The sequence below is a fragment of the Nicotiana attenuata genome, unplaced genomic scaffold (assembly GCF_001879085.1).
Source record: "Nicotiana attenuata strain UT unplaced genomic scaffold, NIATTr2, whole genome shotgun sequence".
Classification (NCBI taxonomy): Eukaryota; Viridiplantae; Streptophyta; class Magnoliopsida; order Solanales; family Solanaceae; genus Nicotiana; species Nicotiana attenuata.
Window position 1 is genome coordinate 125,691 of NW_017672439.1, and position 6,267 is coordinate 131,957.

General features: G+C 41.0%; 1 pseudogene; it reads right to left on the minus strand.

The window, feature by feature from the left end:
* Positions 1 to 2,797: 2,797 nt before the first annotated feature.
* LOC109213209 lies at positions 2,798 to 3,623 on the minus strand (annotated as a pseudogene).
* Positions 3,624 to 6,267: the final 2,644 nt, after the last annotated feature.

The following is a 6,267-nucleotide window of genomic DNA, read 5'->3' on the forward strand; positions in this document are numbered from 1 at the left end:
CAAAGTCATGCCATTTGGCTTGACAAATGCCCCTGCCACTTTTCAATCCCTCATGAATCATGTGTTCAAGGCATATTTGAGGAAATTTGTGCTGGTGTTCTTTGATGATATTTTGATCTATAGTGCATCTTTAAAAGATCACGTTGCACACCTTCAAGTGGTGCTGAATGTATTAAGGAAGGATCAGCTCTTCGCTAAACTTTCTAAGTGCTCATTTGGGCAGTCTAGAGTGGAATACTTGGGGCATATCATAATTGGAGAAGGGGTAGCCACAGATCCCTCAAAGATTGAAGCAATGGCCAATTGGCCAACCCCCACAACAGTAAAAGCACTTAGGGGGTTCCTAGGTCTGACAAGATACTATAGAAGGTTTGTGAGGTCCTCTGGAGTGATCAGCAAACCCCTCAAAAATTTATTAAAGAAGAACGGATTCCAATGGGACACAGAAGCTGAGAAAGCCTTCCAATCACTGAAGACAGCCATGATAACTGCTCCAGTTTTGGCTTTGGCTAATTTCACTAAAACTTTTATAGTGGAGACTGATGCATGCTCCAGTGGCATGGGAGCTGTGTTAATGCAAGAGGGAAGACCAGTAACTTATTTTAGCAAGGTTTTAGCACCAAGGCACATGGGGCTGTCAATTTATGAAAAAGAGTACATGGCTGTTCTATCAGCTGTAGAAAAATGGAGGCACTACTTGCAAGGAGGCCACTTTATAATCAAAACAGACCACCAAAGCTTAAAGTACTTGCTGGAACAAAGAGTCACCACAGCCTTGTAGCAGAAAGGGTTAGCTAAATTGATGGGATTGGACTATGAAGTACAATACAAGAAAGGCACTGAGAACAGGGTAGCAGATGCTTTGTCTAGGGTGCAGGAGGTTGAATCTAGTTTGAAGGCAATGTCAACTACTGAACCAACCTGGATGACAGAAATTGAGCTCAGTTATGAGCATGATCCTTGCAACTAATCACTGAGTTGATAACCACTCCTCATAGCAAACCTCAGTACTCTCTAGCTCAAGGGATATTGAGGTATGAACAGAAAATTTATGTGGGCAAAAGTTCTGATTTAAGAACTAGGATAATTGAATTGTTACATAATTCCCCCCTTGGAGGTCATTCAGGACAACAGGGCACTCTCAAAAGAATAAAGATGATATTCTATTGGCCTAACATGAAGCAAGATATTTTCAAGTGGGTATCTGAGTGTGATACTTGTCAGAGGGTCAAAACTACCAATTCTCATCCTGCAGGTCTTCTACAACCCCTGCCTATTCCTGACCTCCCTTGGCAAGATATAGCCATGGACTTTATAGAAGGACTACCCTCTTTCAGTCACAAGAATGCAATCTTAGTGGTGGTGGACAGATTAATTAAATATGGCCATTTCCTACCTCTCAAACATCATTTCAATGCTCAGGATGTTGCTGATTTGTTCCTAAAGGAAATTTACAAGCTGCATGGGTTGCCTAAATCTATTATCACCGATAGAGATTCAGTGTTTACCAGCCACTTTTGGAAAAGGTTGTTCAAAACCTTGGGTACTAAGCTCAAAATGTCAACAGCCTACCATCCACAAACTGATGGACAGACGGAAAGACTCAACAGGTGCTTTGAATCCTACCTCAGGGCCATGGCATTTACTAGTCCCAAACAGTGGGTTAAATGGTTGCCACTGGCTGAGTGGTGGTACAACACCAACCACCATTGTTCCCTAAATACTACACCCTTCCAAGCTTTGTATGGGTTTGCCCCACCTCAAGTTCCCCTTGGGTCCCTTCCACACCCAACCCATACTCAAGTAGGGGCATGCATTGCGGAGAAGCTACATGGGAAGATTGGGGGTATGTGAAAAGTCAGTTTCCGGAGTTCATCGCACAACTATGACCTTGAGGACAAGGTCAATTTCATGGGAGGGGTATTGTAATAGTTTGGGAGCTGGTCGTATATTTGTCGGAGAAGAGAGTAATTGGGAAAGTAATATTAGGGTTGTTTTTAGAAAGCCACGTGAGGAGTCTAGTAAGGCACGTGTATTGCCCATCAACGGCCAAGATGAAGCTCAAAATTAACGGACCAGATTAATTCAAGTGAATTAAGTAGTTGGGCTCAAATTCAGTTAGTGGGCTTAGCTGTTATAATAGATTTGGGCTGAGGGGGATTATTCAGATTTTGACCGGTAATTTCTTCTTCTATCTCTCTTCATTATCTCTCTTCTTCCTATCTTCTTTTTCTTCTTATCTAACTCTAATCTTCTGGCCTAATTCAATTAATCTTCATTACAGGTGATGATTCAGCTGATTGAAGAATAATTCAGTAGTCTTTTTCCATTTCAGTTCTGAATGTTGAATGTGTGGATTGTAATTCCAATTTGGTGATCAATAAAATCCCAATTTCTGAGTTTTTGATTCAATTGTTTGAGAATATTACAACTCAACCATAATAACAATACACTGTTTTGTCCCTTGAGAAACAAAGGTGAATCAAATGATTGAACTCCCAATCCAATTCTTTATAGAAAGTGTTCTATAATGGACACAAAGATGACTGATTTCAGAATTCATAAAAGTTACAAGACCCAAAAATAACAAACCAGACAAAGGAAACCCAGAATTAAAAAGGAAAAAAAGAAAAGGAAAAAGAAGCTCAATAATCTCTAGGACAAAGATGGTATACTAACTTGCTGACCTTTAGGATTCAAGAATCCCTATTTCTTCAATGATCCAATCAGCTCCCATATGCAACGAACAAGCCCAAATTCTTTCCTGACAGATTTCCATCATCTTAAAGATTAGTTATTAGACTCCAAAAGGAGGGCGAGAAGCTGAATTTCTGGCCCACCCATCAATAGAGGCGGATCCCGGATTTAAACCATTAGGCATATTTGTCGGTAGATTGAAGAATGGGAGTTCAGAAGAAGGGTCAGAAAATGGATTATTATTAGCGCCACCACCGCCAACGCCACGAGAAACCTGTGGCTGAATCTGCAGCCCGTCATCTTCCTCCAAAGGCAGCCTTTCATAAGCAACGTTAGTAAAAGATGAAGCTATAACAACAAGTTGACCAGCAGCTATCAACTCACCTACCACACTCCCTCCAACAACTTGACCTTGTCCACCAGCCAAGAATATTGTCAAACTTGTAGCCCCTGGTAGTGCTGGAGGTGGTAAAAATGAACCCGACAATGAAAGTATCTCAAATCTTCCATGTAGTGTCACGATAGAACCAGCTGCTGCTGGTTGTCTAAAACTCACATTTGTCACCGTCCCACTTCCACTTAACATACAGATCCCACGTTGGTTTCTCCTTGCATAAGATGCAACACACTCGAAAACATCACAACCATTTCCTATTTCAAGAATATGTGCTCTCAAGGCATTTGCACTTTCCCTAGTGATAATCACCGGTGGGTTTGGCTTATTTTTGGACCCCGGTGGGCGACCTCTTGCTCGTCCAGAATTTGGACTGACTAGATCAAGACCCTGATGGTCACTGTAAAATTCTTTTTTTTAATGATTCATCATCATCATTTTTTGGTTGTCTTTGGAGGTTAAATTCAGGGGGGTGAAGTTGATGAACGTAACGAGAAGCACTACTTAAATCTAAACCCGTTGTAATGACCATAACAACAAAAGAAAAAGAAATAGAAAACGGAATACGACGCAACATGAAATTTTAAGAAAATATTGTAAAAAAATATGAAAGGGAAAGATTAAAAATGGCTTCATAGTTTTGTTTATTAAGATGGAAGAAGTGGGAGGCAGGATAGATTTATAAAATCAGGCTTAAAATAAGAATATAGAAAATTAATATACAAAGAGGAGTAGAACTGAAGACCTAGATTTGAATAGATATTAGAAAACAAAAGCTGCCCTGTTGCAGCTGGAGCAATTGGTTGAGTGCAGAGAAAGGGAAGGGAGAAGTGAGGAGAGTGAGAGAGAAGGGAGACAAAGGATACAACAAACGGTCTTTCATTCTCTCGCCTTGAATGTTTAAATATACGCATAAAAAATATTATGGTGTTCCAAAATTATTTTTGTCCAACTATATATATATATATATATATATATATATATATTTATTTTTTTNCCACACTTGCTTGTCTTTAGGGACAGAGTTCGGCATGATGATGCCAGAGATGTGACTATTGGAGATGATGGGGTGTTGAGGATGCAGGGCCGGATTTGTGTGCCCAATGTGGATGGGCTTTGGGAGTTGATTCTGGCGGAGGACAATAGCTGTTGATACCCAATTTTTCACTATATATATATATATATATATATATATATATATAATTTTTTTTTTCTGAGAAAGAAAGGTTAGTTGGTGTTGAGAAGCAAGAATTGACTTAGCTGTGTATAAAAATATACAGGGGTAGTTTAGTCTATTTCATTGCACTTATAGTCGGTTATTAGTCAATTAGTTAGGTTAGTAAAATATTGTATATAAGGAAGCTCTCAGTGAGTTTACAGTGAATAAAACTCTCCGAAATATCTTCTGCTTTCTCCTTCTTCCTCTTCTCTCTAAATCTAGGGTTTCATTCCACCATTCATGCAGGACTCTTAGCATGGTATCAGAGCAGAGAGGTTCGTCTCCAAGCTCGTGAATTGATCATATTCTTCTCCTATAAATCTCTCTCAAAGGAATGAAGTGCCACACCAGGCTAGGGTAGGAGAGTGAGCAGCGGTGTAGAATCCGAACGCCTGAAGAAACCGGCCCCCCATGTATCATCATCTCGAGTTAGTAACGACAGCAATAGCAGCCCTGATAACAACAGCAGCAGCGTCGAGACGGTATAATCTCGTTCGACATAGAAAATCTCGGGAAGGAGGCCCCTATACAATTGATAAGAACGTTGCCATACGCTTTAGGGCCGTGAACCCCAAACATAGCAGTTAACAATAGAGAAGATGGTGTAAAGACAGCAAAGAGGAACGAATGAATGAAGGAAATGAAAGAAGACACTTAGCTGAAGAAATATCATCAAAGTTCGCCCATTTATAGGGAGAAATTATACGGTCTTCGATGTCTTCGAAAGACGGATCGGTAGGCGCAATCAATGCGTTCTTGAAAACCGAATCGATGGCGGTACTGCCGTTTTGAAAAACGAGAATCGACAGTGCATTGAATGGCATCGAAAAGAAAAGTCCAAGGGATTTCCCGGTTGTCATAAAGGCTCACGTCATAGGTTGCGTCACCGATATGAATCGGCGCGGGGAACTTAAATAGTTGGGCATCAAATTCGTTTGCTATCACTCCGATCTGGGAAAGGCTGAGACTTTCTATGTATGGCAAAATCGGTGGGTCCAATTTCCCGTCTTCTAAGCGTTTCGGAAGATCGACTCAACCCTCAAGGCTGCAAAGATGCGCTTGAGTCCTCTCCCTCGGGGCCCATCGGCACCCGGCCTTGGGAGGATATTGATCGGGGCTCAAGCAGAAATAGGAGTTCCCAAGACACGGCTAAATCTGTCACGGCTAAGTCTGGCAAAGCATAGCCAGGCTAGTCTGAGCCCTACTCGAGGCGTCATTTTAGCCGTCCCATCTCCACACCTTTACAGCTAATGTGTACCTTACCGTATAAACTTTTCCCCTTCTATATAAAGAGGATTCTAATCATTTTGTAGTGGACTGATGTTGCTCCAAATGCTCTACATAAAATATATGATAACTCTCTCTCTTTCTCTCTAAGATACTCTCTCGACATTGTTGTTCTATCCTATTATTTTCATACTTGTTCCATATTCATTGCTTGTTTATTGCTTATCATTGGTTATAAAGATCCTCATTTAATATTGTTGCATCTGTTAGCCCTTCCCCGATTTCCCCGATAGCTCGAGCCCGAGCTCGAAACTCGACCTCGAGGCCCCAAATCGACCAGCTCGAGGCCCCGAACGGCTATCTCTTAGTTCGATTACTGCTTTATTTTAGCTCGCGTCTCACCCTCAAACTACACACTCACAACATCAACTGCTCTACGACTAGCATAAAAATAGATCATGTATTTTTATAGTCCCATTAACAAATTTAATTGTTATTACCATTTTAACGGTAAACAGTTTGGCGTCCACAATGGGGCTAAAAATAATAGTGATTATTTTCTTGCTAGTTTCGTCATGCAACGCAAGTTATCTTTCACACTTCTTCTTGTCCAAGATCTTCGGTTGCAGGTCAAAATGCCTGGCTCAGTGAACAGAGTTGAGAACAACAACCTCGAAAACCACGGAGAAAATGGTATAGCAGTTCCGATCGTCGGCGCGCCACCACTGAA